This window comes from Euprymna scolopes, chromosome 15 (assembly GCF_053919585.1).
Source record: "Euprymna scolopes isolate OS-2025 chromosome 15, ASM5391958v1, whole genome shotgun sequence".
NCBI lineage: Eukaryota > Metazoa > Mollusca > Cephalopoda > Sepiida > Sepiolidae > Euprymna > Euprymna scolopes.
In genome coordinates, this window is record NC_136496.1 from 21,610,994 (window position 1) to 21,627,063 (window position 16,070).

A 16,070-nucleotide genomic window follows, 5' to 3' on the forward strand; every position below is an offset into this window, starting at 1 on the left:
AGACGTTGAATCTCTACGGTTCCAGGTGAGAATTGTCTGAAGATAGCGGTTTCAATCCTACCCAAAGCCGGCCAGAGGCTTACTTGACCAAAACGTGGCGAGATAACAACTACTAAAAGCAGTAATTGCAGTGAATGCAGTCAGGACATTCAGAATTCGTCGCGGTTACCACCTAATGAAGGCCAGAGGAATAGTTTGGCGAAACGTCGTGAAGCAACTAATAAAAAAAGATGATGATAATTGTCCGTAATAAATAAAATTAATAAATAATACTCATCTCAATGAATTCCAATTAAATAATAGATAAAAAAACGAGTTTCTTAAAGGGGCTGGCATAATTATTTACTATAATAATTAGTAAATACCTACAGACACTAGTGTTTAATCCTTTCGAGAATCATCAATGCAGTGTGTCACGATTACCATCGGTTGGGAGATTCGAACCCATCTCTGACTCCATTTGCAAGGATCAAATCCACTCGAAACATAAAGTTTCTTCTCTCTTCACTCGCATGTAGTCTATAGCCTGTTTCCTCAGCATTTTAAAAACTAAATCCTGATGATGCCTCCCTGGAATAGGGACGAAACGTGTGTGTGCGTGTACGGTTATGTATAGCATAATCATGTTGACAAACCGATTCCCGTCAGATCACCGAAGTTAAGAAACGTTGTGCTTGGCTAGTACCAGATGGGTGCCCATTTGGGAATTCTCGGCGCTTTATATGCTTTCCGCTTATCTCGGCATTATTTCCAGTCGTTCTGAACCGCCACTTGTCACTGATAATCAACAAAGTCGACTCAGGAGAGGTGTGGTTGAAGATTGCGCAACTCTCGTCACAAATATTTCACGCGAAGGCACCCTTACCGTGGGTATCCATAGTCTATCAGGACTGAAGGAAGCCTTATATATATATATATATATATATATATATATATATATATATATATATATATATATATATATATATATATACTAGCATTTTATCCCGGCTTTGCTTGGACTCACAGCCAGGTAACCTACATCTAAAATTTCAAGTCTTTAGATCCAAAATTGACGGAAAAGTTTGGTAGAGTTTACAAAGGTCAACTCATTCAACTTTGACCTCTTGGCTACCGTACTATCGCCCAAAAACTGATTTAAAAGCTGCCTGAATACCCTCTATGTAAAATTTCAAGTGTTTAAACCTAAAATATGCTGAATAGTTTGCTAGAGACCGCAAAGGTAAACTCTTTGGAACTTTGCAGCCACATTTCGACCACAAGCAGATTAAAAAGCTTTCTCTACGTCTGAATACGCTTTATGTAAAATTTCAAATATTTAGACAAAAAATTAGCCGAGTAATTAGCTAGAGACCACGGAGGTCATTTTATTAAAACTTTGACTCCAATTTTGACCCCTTAACGTTCATTGTTTTGAGTTTAAATCGAATGAAAAACTTTGATCTATGTCTAAGTAACCTACATCTAAAATTTGAAGTATTTAGACCCAAAATTGGTGGAGGAGTTAGGTAGAGTTTTCAAAGGTCAACTCTTTAAACATTGACCTCTTGACAGCCAAATTTCTGGTCGAAAACCGATTAAAAAGGTTTTCCCTAATCTCAGCACCCCTTATGTCAATCTCGAGTCTGTAGACTGAAAATTAACAGAATAGTTTGGTAGAGAAATGTACAGAGACAATTTAACTTTTATAGATATATATATATATATTTATTCATATATATATATATATATATATATATATATATATATATATATATATGGAGAGAGAGAGAGAGAGAGAGAGAGAGAGAGAGAGAGAGAGCGAGAGAGAGAGAGAGAGAGACCAAAGTTGGGGAAAAAAGGACGGGAATGAGATGAGGAGATAGGTGGTTAGATAGAAATACTAACGAATAAATGCGGATCGAATCGTTTAGCCAGCTTCCGATGCGGGCTGCGCCTCCATCATTTTGCGCCGTGGTTGCTTCTGATTGATGTCCTTTCGATCAGAAAACGGTACGTGTGCATTGGTGTCTGGATGGTGGTTGGTGTGTGTTTTCCCCATCCGGTGAACGGTGGGTCATCTTCCTGCACCCTTTACCCCTCTCCTCTTTTTTTTTGTAGATTCGACGCCCCCTCACCCCGGGGAATCTATTTGATTGATGAAGCTCGTTCGAAGAGACGCAGCGCGGAAGAGGACACACTTTCCCTCCGAAATGGAATGTCTCCAAAAGGAAATCCGTAATCATCGTCATCCACGTTCAGCATCAGCATCATCGCCGTGTCCATCGTTGGCATCCTTACCATTATTAGAGGGATGGGGAATTTGAATGAACATAGTAGGACTATATACAGATTTTATTTGGATTATTTGGACTATTAGGACTACTGTTCTTATATTGAACGTTATTTTCTCAAAGTTTTCGGTCGATGTAACCTCCAACCTTCTTAAAGTGAATCTTGTTGAACTCGAAAATTTTATGTCAAACTTGGGAATCTGTCAAAAATATCAGACAGAACCCCTTATTGAATCTCTGTAAGTATCACGCCCTCGTCCCATTAACTAGGACTAAGTAGACATCCTTATAATTCACGATTGCATATTTCGACCGCACTGAAGGGCTGAACCTTCAACTTCTAGAACTGAGTTTCACTAAATACTTCATCCACTACGCCACTGGACATCGCGTGCAGATTCCCGAGTTCAACTGAAAGTTTTACCGAATTCGACAAGATACACTTTAACAAAGTCGGACGCTACATCAGTCGACAGGTCATGACAAGATGAGAACAGAGAGTTCCTTGACCTTTTGGCTAAAAAACAAAGTGTAGTATCTGTTTTTATGCTACACTTAACTTTTTCTGTCCTCGGTCAATAAATCCTTCGAGAATGAGGGAATTCTTATTCTTGTTCCTATCCAGAGTGCCCCTTTTCGGGGAGCTGGATGTTCGCCACATTAAAAAGCAACCTTATGTCTAATCCTGCCCTCATGAGAAGGCAAGTAAATAGGAACACTAAAGATGAGAACAGTAATCCGAATAATGCAAGAAATACGAATTATTAATCGTCATCTAAAAATTTCAGAAACCTAAATTTTCTTGTTCATTGTTAGTAGATATATGAACTAGCCTGGATGCCCGGCGTTGCCCGGCGTTGCCCGGCGTTGCCCGGGTGTTTAGAAGTCTATGTTGAGGCACCAAGAGGAAAAGAACGTGAAAAAAAACACATGACCTTATTGCTGTTGCGCCCATTGCTAAACCGGAAGTGACGAATGTTTAAATGAAGACTAGTCAATCGAAAAAGAGGGCATAACATTCGAAAATATCGGCGAAAAAAGCGATTCCTCCCTGTAGAAAAGCGCCTAGTTGAGAGTTAAGGAATTTATATTTTTAGCCCATTTTTCGTTATTTGTCGTCCGAAGCGTCGAGCTTCAAAACAATACCGATCTTATGAAAATCCGTCGCATCTGTCGAAAGTTTTAGGCAGACATACAAACATACATACATATATTTAAACAGATTTATATTATAGAAGGTAACAGCGTTGGCTACCCAATGGATAAGTCACAAACCCTCACATCCATTATATGAGATGTGTATCTGTCTGATGCTGAAATTTTTACTTTCATTCAATCGAAATAAGGCAATTGCCAATGATTAAATAAAGGCTAATATAAATTAGGGACCATAGCCACAGAGGCACCCAAGGTGGGGAGTTGTGCAGCGAGACGCTTGTTCACATTACATTTAAATTAATTCATCTTAGTACGTCACAGAAACAATAAGGCAGGGAGGGAATTCCAAAGTCTAGCAGTTCGAGGAAAGAAGCAATTAAAACAAAACCTTCCGACATCTTGATACCTCTACATTGAAGCGGTTAGATTTTGCTGCGTGACCTGTGTGTCGAGGGTAATGGCGTTGAAATGGGCACCAGTGCAGCAAGATCATCGAAGCACATTCCATTAAAGCGCTTGCAAAACAAACACAGTTATGCAATATTGCGGCGATGGAACAGGTGGTGGAGCTTGGTAGCTAGTGTGGGACCTATAAGAATAGAGGCTGTTTTATAAACCGTGAAATGCATTAAATTAAGAAATCCCCTCTTTCTTATGCTAAGAATGGCTTCCAAAATACTGATTCTGTACATAGGGAGCGGAGAAAGACCGAATGTTTAGTTAATTGTAAGGAAATATTCCTTTCGGCATTATCTGACTGCTTGTGTAATCTATCAAAAGATGCTGACACAGAGTTCGTAGATATTTAGTCGTAAACTGGATAAGCACCTAGAAAAGTTAATCAATTGAGAACCATATCAGTCTATCAAAAACATATAAGATATTAACTGATGTATACTCGAGAGTCAAAATAATTAAAAGAATATTCTCTTGTCATAGGTCTAATAATTATTATATTGTACCCAATATGTTGTAGGGATTTTCATAAGGAAAAAAAAATCATGACTTGAGCGCATTTAGCTAGAATCGAAACCGAAACATATAATCTCACAGATTTAACCGTTACAGTATGAGCTAACGTCAGTTAGATATGAAATAGCAAAAAATTTACTAACGCTAACGTATAAATGTGTATATATATCTGCGCATGCGTACAAGGGAACATAAGTCAAATTACGCCTGTCAAGTTTCAATTTCTTTCAATTTTTACCCTTTAGCGGGTATTTTTACCGTCTGAAGACCCATAAAAACGGCTCACAAAAATGCTCCGCCTCGCACAATTCTACAACTTCGTATCTCGGAGGAGGTGAAGTTTTTATGAAAAGAAGACAGACAGACAAACATAGTGAGTTTTATAGAAATCCAGCGCTAACAGGTAGTTTAGCTAGTATGAATATTGTTTCTTTCTCTTTGTGTCCAGATTTATAGATATGCCGCCTTTACATTACCTCATGCCATGCCTCCCGGGCATTAACGGGAATTACAAGCGATTAAATGCCAATATATTGAACTTTAACCCTTTTGTAATATGTAAACTGGGCATCTTATATTTATTTATCGAAGTCATTGGTTCAACGACGGATATAAATCCTCCCTTAAGTCATCTTTCGATCCAGCCGAAGCCGAACAGGTGCGTTTGGCATCTACGCACAGGCATCCAGCAGCCCATATGCAAATATGTGCGTATACAGTAAATATTGTCTCGCATCCAGGGACAAAGAGAAAAATCAACAAACCTTGCGGTTAATCCAGCCTCTCCGTCCACGATGCACTTTGGTATGCTTCTTCTGTCTTTGTGCCGCTTTTATATATATTGGCTATGTAATGTTACTTATGAAGTACGTAAATGTATTGAAATACTTATTACTCCATCAGAGGTCTAATGAACTTTATTTTCTTTAGTTGAGTTTTATTACTATTAAATACAAGACAACTAATGCTGGTGAATTATACACGTTATATCATTATATATATATATATATATATATATATATATATATATATATATATATATATATATATATACTAGCTAAAACAAAAAAAGTAGTGTTTTTTAGAAATTTACTGTAAAGTCCGAAGTTTAAAACCTTAAAAAAAAAAAAAAACACGTTGTTTGTTTTTTTTTTGTCTTTGCTCCTGTAATTGAAAAAAAATTAGGGGTTGAGTTACATTTTTCGAGGAGTTATAAGCTTTGAAAGACGGGGTGGAATTATTCACTAATTTTCACGAAATTTCTGACACACCTACCAATCAACCCATGTTAAGAACGGCTTTCGGAATAGACACCCCTAACCTTGCCAATATACCCGAAAAGCTATAAAAGTTGACGTGTCGAATGTGAACGATGAGTTGGACGTAATGTAAAAATTTACCGAATTTAAAAAGGAACGAAATTCAAATTTCCGTTCCATTTTTACAACCGTAAAGCAGAGCATGCTATGCAAATTTTACCTAACTTACTGTATTAATGCTATTTTTTTTAAGCAAAAATATATTTAGCTTTAGCTATAAATTCCTAAACTCATTTCACCCTAAATAATTTAGGTGACTGAAATAGGAATCTAATTGAATCTTTAATTTCCTGAATAGTATGCGAGAATTCATTTTCTTCGAGTTATATCGAATTCATTAATACGGACTTTAGGGGCTTTTTTCGTAATGTTACTGTAAAAATTATGTTTTATTGTTACAAATTACGATGCTTTAAAAAAAGCAAAAATAAATTTTTGCGTTTTTTATTTACTACTGAAAACCATAACTTTAGTAAAGGTATTTTTGGTTGAAACAAAATAAAACATTTTCACTAAGAGTTAAGTAAAAATAATTAGTTCATTATATTCTGCGATCATTATTTAATAAACACTGCAATTTTCATTAAAATTGGTTAATGTCCTGATTTTTGGTGAATTTTTAAGTAAAGGGAGGAGTCAAAATGTTTATACACTTTGAGCGTCGGCATTCATTTTGTCTGTACCTACCATTTTTCGATGAATATTTGATAAGAAAGCGACCACGTGTGGTTAATTTAAATTAAATTTCAATCACATGGTTACATTATCAATAATCATGAGATTAAACCCATTAAAAATTTACCGATATTGTAAACACATTCTGTTTACATTAACCCTGTAGTGGTTTTTTAGTGATGCAATGTTGGCAACTGAGATTTTAAAAAACTCGCGAAATCAGGAGAAGAAATGTCCAGAAAATCGCTAGATTTTTAACTTTTATCATCTGAAATTTTGAAAAATCGCTAATTCCCCCCTTCCAAAGTCCATATTTTAACTTCCTACCATAAAAAATTATAAATATAATATATTCAATATATAAAACGTTCCGTGTTTTCTTACTATATGTTTCTGGAATTACATTGAAGCGGTTACCTCCCCAAAAGGCTTACATATTTTATCAGCTAGTTTTACCTGTTTTTTCAGAGAGGGTATTTTTTTTGCAGGAAAAAAATCATAAACTCAAACTTTTTATAATAAAAGTTAAATTGAAATATACTGCAAATTAAACATCACAATAATGGTGCAACATTGAAATTAGAAAAATAAAAAACAAAAAACTTTGTTTCAGCATATTAAAAGTATTTAGGTTGGTAGATAATTAAATTCTACTCTATTAGTATAATTTTTTTTGTTTTGCTGTTGTTTCTTGCTTTTACAATTTTCGAGTAAATACTTCTAAATTAAGCAGGGTTGCTGAGGTCGTATTTTAAACTAAACTTCGGAGGTTGCCCCCCCACCTAAAATGTACTTGAAGAAATCGATTTTATAGCGAGATTTAAGAATGATTATCCGAAAAAAGGTGAAAAACAAAACAAATAATCAATAAATAATTGTTACCAAAGGCAATAAATGCTAATTTTTTTTTTACTTTCATGAATGAGTTTATTTTATGTTTTAAAGTATTTTCAAGCGCTTTTCTTTATTTTTTAATCTAAAATTGCGGGTGTGTGGTTGCCAAATATCTCCAGATTTTCTAGAATCCCCCTCTAGACTGCAAACGAAATCTCCGGATCTAGCAGGAAAACCGCTAAATTGGAAACACTGGTCACGTGACAGGAAGCGGCAATAAATAATTGACATAGAAAAATTAAGTATAATGTTATAATTAAAAAGAAATACATAAAAACACACATGGATATAGTAAACATATTATACCAAAACGTGGAAGCCATCCGTCCAGTGGTTTTTTAGCCTATTAATTGCGAACGAACCAAGAGTTACATTTATATATATATATATATATATATATATATATATATATATATATATATATATATATATATAGGATTGCCACGTATTGTCAGACGAGTGCCACTTCCTCAAAAACTTAAAGTCCATGAGTCCAAAAATGAATGACTTCCATCGCCACAGGACCATTTTAACAGACAAATGCTTGGGGGAGTATCTATACACAGATGATGTTACAGAGTCTTAGCTTTGTACGACAGCTAAGTCTCTCTCTCGATTAAAAATGTTGAGATCCAGCAACAAGCAAGTGTAAGATAGCCAGCAACAAGTTAAACTGCAGACCAGCTTCATGTGGGTATTGGTCTCCCGCTTTATGGCTTTTTAAATCAGAGATTTGCTTCTCCTAGAAAGGTTACAGGAGCCCTCTCCACCCCAACACACACACACATATACACACAAACACACACAGTGCTAGTTGGCCGTTGACCCCCGAAAAGGGGTTCATTCGCCCTTTGGGAGGTCTTGGAGGATTATGACAAAAGTCTATATTCCAAATTTCAAGATGTTGACTATCTTACTGTTTATTTCTTAAAGTACGTTGAAACGCACAATTCTTGACAACACCTACTTCGTAGCGCAGAATCATTCCTGTAATTATTATATTAATGTTTGAATTTATTCAGCTCTTAATCATCAGAGGAGAAGAAGTTGTAGTTATTTTCCAATGTGTTATGCCATCTTTTAATTTTTTCATATCTAAGCGCTTTTTATAACCGGGGAACGTCATTAAATACCCTTAAATATCATATTTTAATCTATACAGAGTTCATATTTAATATTGTAGCGCCAAATCTGTATTGATTATTGTGTAGTATCTAATATATAGTAATGATTTCAAAAGTAAAAAAGGGACCATTAGCTGAAATAGAAACCGGAACCAAAGCATATAATCTCCCGGATATAACCGTTACAGTATGAGTTAACGTTAGTAGATATGAAATAATTAAAAATGAATTAACGTTAACGAATAAATGCATTTATATATTTGCGCATGCGTACAAGAGAAATTAAGTAGATTACGCCTGTCAAGTTTTCATTTCTTTCGATTTAAACCCCTTAGCAGATATATTTATCGTCTGAAATCGATAAACCGGTTCATAAAAAAATGCAATTATTTTCTCAACCTCGCGTTGTTTAGCAACCTCGTGTCTCAAAGAAGGCGAAGTTTAAAGAAAGGAGACATACAGACAGACATAGTGTTTTAAGATTACGTAATTACTTAATTACATAATAAATTTTAAGATTACGTAATTACTTAATTACATAATAAATTTTAAGATTACGTAATTAAATTACGTTTAAAAAAGGGGTCAGACAGATATAGTGAGTTTAAAAAAATGTATTTAATTTTCACTCCAAACAGGGCAAGTGCCACTTTGAAGTAGGGGGCTACTATCGGGGACATAATTTGAGGGTGCATTATGTAGGGTAATGAGTAGAAAGATGTTTGTTCACATTACACTTGCACTTCTGTATATCAGTACAGTTGGGAAAGCAGTATCCCGAAAGGGAGTCCCAAAAACTTGCAGTTCTGGGGGAAAAACTATTGGAGTAAAAGGCTTTCTTACACCTAGGGATCTCTACTGTAAAGGGGTGGGACTTAGTTACTTGTCATATTTGTCGGGGATAGTCACGTCGAGGAGGTACAAGTGCTTGCAGTTCGTCAGAGCATTCACCATTAAAGTATTTGTGGAACAGGTAGAGGGATGCAACATTTCGTCGATGGGACAGAGGCTGAAGCCTAGATGACAGTTCAGGACCTAGCACGTTGGCGACTCTCTTTTGATCCCTGTCCAGGAGTGAGAGACAAGCAGCAGATGCCCCAGCCCAAATGTTTTTCATACATGGGCGAATGGTGGCCTTATAGAGAGACAGGATACTTTCAGGCGTGAAATTATGAACAATTATTGTCGAACATAGTAACATATTCAATAATTATGAAAAATGATAAAATGTGAGTTAATTGACCGGTGTGTTTGTAATGAAATAATCAGCCCAGGAAATATATCAAAGTTATTATTTTAGTAAGGGGGCAGTAGAGTTAAAAAAAAGACTAGAATGATATGATTGTGCCTTCATTCATGCTGAACAGAACGCTCACAGCATGCCCTGCAACAATATATTACATATAAAAAATGCTGCTGTGGAATTTCCACGGGTCCCGCTAGTTATAATAATTATTAGTAGCATCATATCACGTTATAGTTATAATATATATATTTAGAGCCATAAACTGATTTTGAAAATCGATAGATAATGCCTTCCACTCCGTAAATATTCCCAACAACCACTCGTTTAGCTGCAACAACTATTATCAGTTCCCTCCTACTCTCCATTTGAGCCTAAAATTAAGCGAAAATTCCACAGGCAACATAAATTTTACCCAGAACTGCCCACCTATGGAATAGTACCACGGGATTGCTTTTTAGTTGACTATATCATGGTTGATTTCAATTCCAATGTAAACAAGTTCTTTAGTCGTTCCCTTAAATAATCAAATTTTACCCAATTTTTTTCTTAATATCAAAAAACCACAATTTTTTCTCCCCATTGACTTGACACATTTTAAGCATAGCACTCGAGTGGCATTTTAGCTTTGATAAACTGTGGCTCCCTTGTAAAAACAATATATTCTTAGAGTATAGCTAACCCCGCTCTCAAAATATTATACATCGATAATTAATAACAGAAACACTAGTTCTACTCGGCCTTATGCGGGAGCATAAAAATTGTAATTAATATTACTGTGTTATATTTGGTAAGTTAGTGGAGATTAACAGAATCTTTTCATCTACTTGGTATTGACCGGGGCTAAAACATAAATTACCGTAATGCATTTTTATCTCTTTGGGCTATTTTCATTATCAACATAATTTCTCTACATATTATAGTGAAAACGAGAAAGAAACCAAATTACCCGGCAATAAAATGTAATTGATTTTCGTCGTCCAGAAGCAATGAATATACGATTCTAGTATTACATTAAAAAGGGATAGCTTGCCATGATAAGAGATCCACTAAACTAATACAACCATTCTTTATCTGAATGGATTGATGCTATTAATTCTTTCTTGTGACAGTAACATAATCTATATATCTATATAATGAAAGTGTCTGTGTGTGTATGTGTGTGTGTGTGTGTCTGTCTGTCTGTGGACATTTCCCTACGCAATAACTGTCAATTTTACAGACTCGAAATTTGATATCCAGAGTACTGAGATTTGGGAAAATCTTTGTAATCCGTTTTCGGTCAGAAATTTGGCTGTCAAGGGGTAAAAGTTCAACGAAGTGACCTTTCCGAACTCTACCAAACTCTACCAAACTCATCCGCCAATTTTGGGTCTAAACAATTGAAATTTTAGATATAGGTTCCTTGGACATGGATCTAACTTAATAATATTAATGACTTGATTTGAGCCCAAACCAATAAATGTTAAGGGGTCATAATAGGGGTTAAAGTTTAAAAAAAATTGACCGCTTTTTTTTTATTTTGCTTAAAATACACCTCCAAACATCCGGGCAACGCCGAGCTGAAATGCTAGTATTTAATAATTTTATGTTGTCTATCATAGTTATTTTATTTGGCATCCCTTTTTCGATAATAATGCTATTACAAGAATGTCTGTGGATCCAAGAAAGTTATCCTCTATTTTAAAAATTTTAAAAATAAAAGATGGCGAACATAAAACTCGTTAAAATATTCCACTTCTTCAGTTTATGTGTCGTTCTGTTTCTTAGATAGAAGTTTTATGTTTCATTGTAGTTTTGTTCATTAAATTGTCACGTGGAAGTACAGAATAATTAGTAAAGCCCTCTCCATATATTAAGAATGGGTTTCCAAATAACAGCGTTAATACTTCTTAACCTATGCATTTGCTTTTGCCACTTTTACTTCACAAGACAAGTATTTTCCATCATGACCGATATTTTTGCACGTTAATGCGAATTTTAGATAAAAAAGCTCTCCTCTATTTATATGGTAAGATTTCTCAAATAATATTAGTCATTACAACGATATCTCCTAAAAATTTCACAGCTTAAAACAAATTCACTATCTAATTTATACCCTATAAAAAAATAAAAAGCAGAGGGTGGCCACACACCGTTTTTTTTGCAACATCGGGGACTATAAAAACAACATTCCGATTCCGATGGCGAATTGCGATTGTCTCAACATGAAACCAATTGATATGACGCAATACAACGTGCAAAAACCTAGCTTAATAATTATATATTTGTATATTAATATTAACCTGTAATTAAGCACTCATTCTTTCTTCAATATATATATATTTAGTTAGGTCATGTCATATGCTACTGGTACCATGTAACCCACTACTACCTGCCTCATGGTCGTGTCACCGGCGACTAAACTGGTTCCCCCACCAGACTTGTTTGGTGAGGAGGGCGGCTAGTCATCCAGAAGGATTAAAAACAAGACCTACCAAAGGGCGAATGAACTCTTTTATCTGGGTCAACCACCAACTAGCACCGGGTGTGTTTGTGTGTATGTATGTGTGTGCTGGGGTAGAGAGGGCTCCCGTAAGCCGTGGAGAAGGCAACCTTTCTAGGAGAAACAAATCTCTGATTTAAAAAGCCATAAAGCGGGAGACCAGTACCCGCATGAAGCGGGTCTGCAGTTTACCTTGTTGCTGGCTATCTTGCTCTTGGTTGTTGCTGGATCACAAAATTTTGAACCGAGAGAGACACTTAGCTGTCGTACAAAGCTAAGACTCTGTAACATCATCCGTGTATAGTACTCCGTCAGTCATTTGTTTATAAAAATGGTGCTGTGGCGATGGAAGTAATTTTTGGGCTCATGGACTTTAAGTGGCTGAGGGAGTGGCATTCGTCTGACAAGACGTTGCAATCATAACCTATATATATATATATATATATATATATATATATATATATATACACGAACACACACACACACACACACATATATATATATCAGTGATGGGACGATTCGAATATTTTTCCGATTCCGATCCGTTATAAATCCTAAAAATTTAACCATCCTAATTTTTTTTACATCCTAATGCTCCGAATTTTCAGATTTCGATTCCAGTTAATCATGCAAACACTAATATATATATATATATATATATATATATATATATATATATATATATATATATATATATATAAATGCACATATATATATATGTTGAAATTTATGTTCTTATGATACATACCAATCCTTATTTAAGAAGCTCAATGTAATTACAAAGCAATATATAGAATAAATGACAAAAACTATATTCCAAATTCATAATGCTGACCAAATAATTATTTATTCCTTTAATTCAGTTGACATTTACAATTCTTGACAGCATCTGTTTCGTAGCACAAAATCAATCACTTAATTATTATATTAATCAGTGAATCTATAATGCAGCTAACTCATCAGAAGAAATAGCAACAATCAATTCATCATAAAAGGAAATAAAGTGTGATTTGACATGATTAAAATCCGAAAATTGGATTTCAAAAATAAAGTCACCATTCATAAATTAATAGCAAATGTTAGTGCGAATAATTGCGTCTAGTGACTTTATTTTTTAAATTGAAAATAGCATAATAGAAACATATTAAAGGTATTTGCAGCTTCTCTTCCAATTTTCGGATTTTAATCATGTCAAATAACACTTTATTTTCTTTTATGATGAATTGATTGTTGCTATTTCTTCTGATCAGTAAACGGCACAATAGATTCATTGATTGATATAATAATTAACTGATTGATTTTGCGCTACGAAACAGATACTGTCAAGAATTATAAATGTCAACTGAATTAAAGGAGTAAATAATAATATGGTCAACATCATGAATTTTAGAATATAGTTTTTTGTCATTTATTCACTATATATATATACATATATATATATATATATAATCGGAATATAAACTAATATATATATGTATATATTATGTATGTATATATATGCATATATATGCATATAAAGATGCATATATATATATAGTAAGTTATAAAATATATATGGCGATTATAACTTACTAACTAGCTCTACCCACGTATTGAGCACTTTTGAAGTAAATACTTAAAGTTTACGCATAAATCTATACTTTCGTATATTAATTTTATGTGAGTAAATTAAGTAGCTTATATATATATATATATATATATATATATACATATATATATTTAAAGAATCTTCTAATTCTTTTTAGTTCCCGTCCTATATATATATATATATACATATATATATATATATATATATATATATATATATATATATATATATATATATATATATATAAGATGGGATCCAAGAAGAATTCTTTAAATGGAGACTTATCAGGATAATGCAAAGCTCAACAAGTTAGTTGGAGCTTAGTTACAAAAGGAAAGAGACTCGCTAACCTAATTGGTCCTGAACTCTCAACTAGGCTTGGGCTTCTATCCCGACAAAATGTTGCACCCCTCTGCCTGTTTTACAAGTATTTTAGTGGTAGATGCTCTGACAAACTACAAGCCCTTGTACCCCCTCGATGAAAATACCCCAAACAAACCCGAAAAGCAGCAAAATCTCATGCCAACACAGTAGAGGTCCCCAGATTACTCTAATAGTTTGTTCCCCCAAACTGCTAGACTTTGGAATTCACGTCCAGGTTCCTGTTTCCCCTATATCGAAGTGGCACTCTGCCTTGTATGGGGTGAAAATCCAATATAAGACAATATCGACAAGACAAAAATATATAATAGTTAATATAGATCTCATCATAAATTCAGTAAGGGGGTTACATCAATAGGGATGTAAGTGCTCTTTATATTTTGGTATTTCGGAGCCTAATGATTCTCATCAGAAAGGGAGAATGGTTGTTAAGTAACAAATAATAAATGCTACGTCTATCGATAGACACATTAGGAAAGAAATATTGCGGTATCTATGAAGGAGAGTAAATATCATTGAGGTTGAGTGAGGAAAAACTGGAGACCTATTGCTATGAAGATGGAATAAGTTAAACTTGGATTATCAGAATGATAAGTAATGGGATATGAGATCAATACATGTATTATATAATTAGATACACAATTAAATTCAAGAAGAAAAAAACAAATAAAAAATAAGGATAAAAGGACTTTATATATCGTGTCCAAAAAATTACTGAAGGATTTTAAACTTAAATAGATTCTTTATTTGTGAGGATATCTTTTTGATAAAAAATATGAAAAAATCAAACATAATTTTATAAAAAAATTAATTTCGTGGAATGGTGCCGATTTCTAGCTTCGCATATTTATACTTTTTCCAAAACATTATTCATGACAGATTGCAGAATCTCTGGATTGCGATTTAACACTCTGATTTCGTTCCTGATGTTTTCCTTCAATTCTTGCGAGGTTTTGGGTTTGTTAACATAGACATTTTCGTTAAGATATCTTCACAAGAAAAAGTCGGGGCTAATCAATCTGGGGGAACTTGGTGGTCATTTGACATTGCCATAGCGAAAGATAATGTTGTCGCCAAAACATTACCTGATTTTGGTAAAATAATTTCACAACTTGCGTATGTTGTTCAATGCTATACTTATCCATAATCAATTTCCAAAATTATTTCTGTAAAATATCCGAAATACATAAAAAAAATAATCAAAAATATTAAAAGGACAAAGATTTTCAACTATTCGGTTTTTTTTTTTTTTTTTTTTTTTTACACAGTGATCACCACTTATCAAGGCCCGGAAGCCACTCAGGGATAAGGGTTATTGTAAGTACATCACGTTAGTGAGGAGATTTTATGAAGTGTTTAATTAGGGGGGCGGTTCATTAGAAATTTGTTAACATTAGACTTGAAGACATCCAAGTTGTAGTCCGGAGGGAAGCAGGCAGACGGAACAGAGTTCCACAGGCGTGCAGTTCTAAGAAAGAAGCTTTGCTCATGAAATCCGCGTTTTGATTTAGGCACAGATATAGAGTGGGGGAAATTTTTCACAGTGAATTCAGCTAGACGGGTGTTTTTCGTGAAAGATTGGCGAGGGGGGACCAGGGATTGGAGTTCAGACGAGCACCTGCCATGAAAATAACGATAAAACAAGGATAGGCTCGCAACGTCTCTTCTGTGGGAGAGGTTACTTTTTGGACATCCTGTAAAAAAAACGAATAGGATAGTAGCTGGATTAAGAAAGGGTGGTTTAAAATAGAAAACAGAGCCAGGTTAAGCCAGAGTGTGGTAATAAGCGCACGAAGGTACAAAACATTATAAAAAATATAACATATAAATTAAAAAAAAAATAAAATAGTGATAATAATTATAATAGTACAGGTAATAGTAAAATAATATTGCTATTAATAATAATAATGATGATAATAGTAGCAATGATAAAGTTAAAAACATAATAAAAATATAAA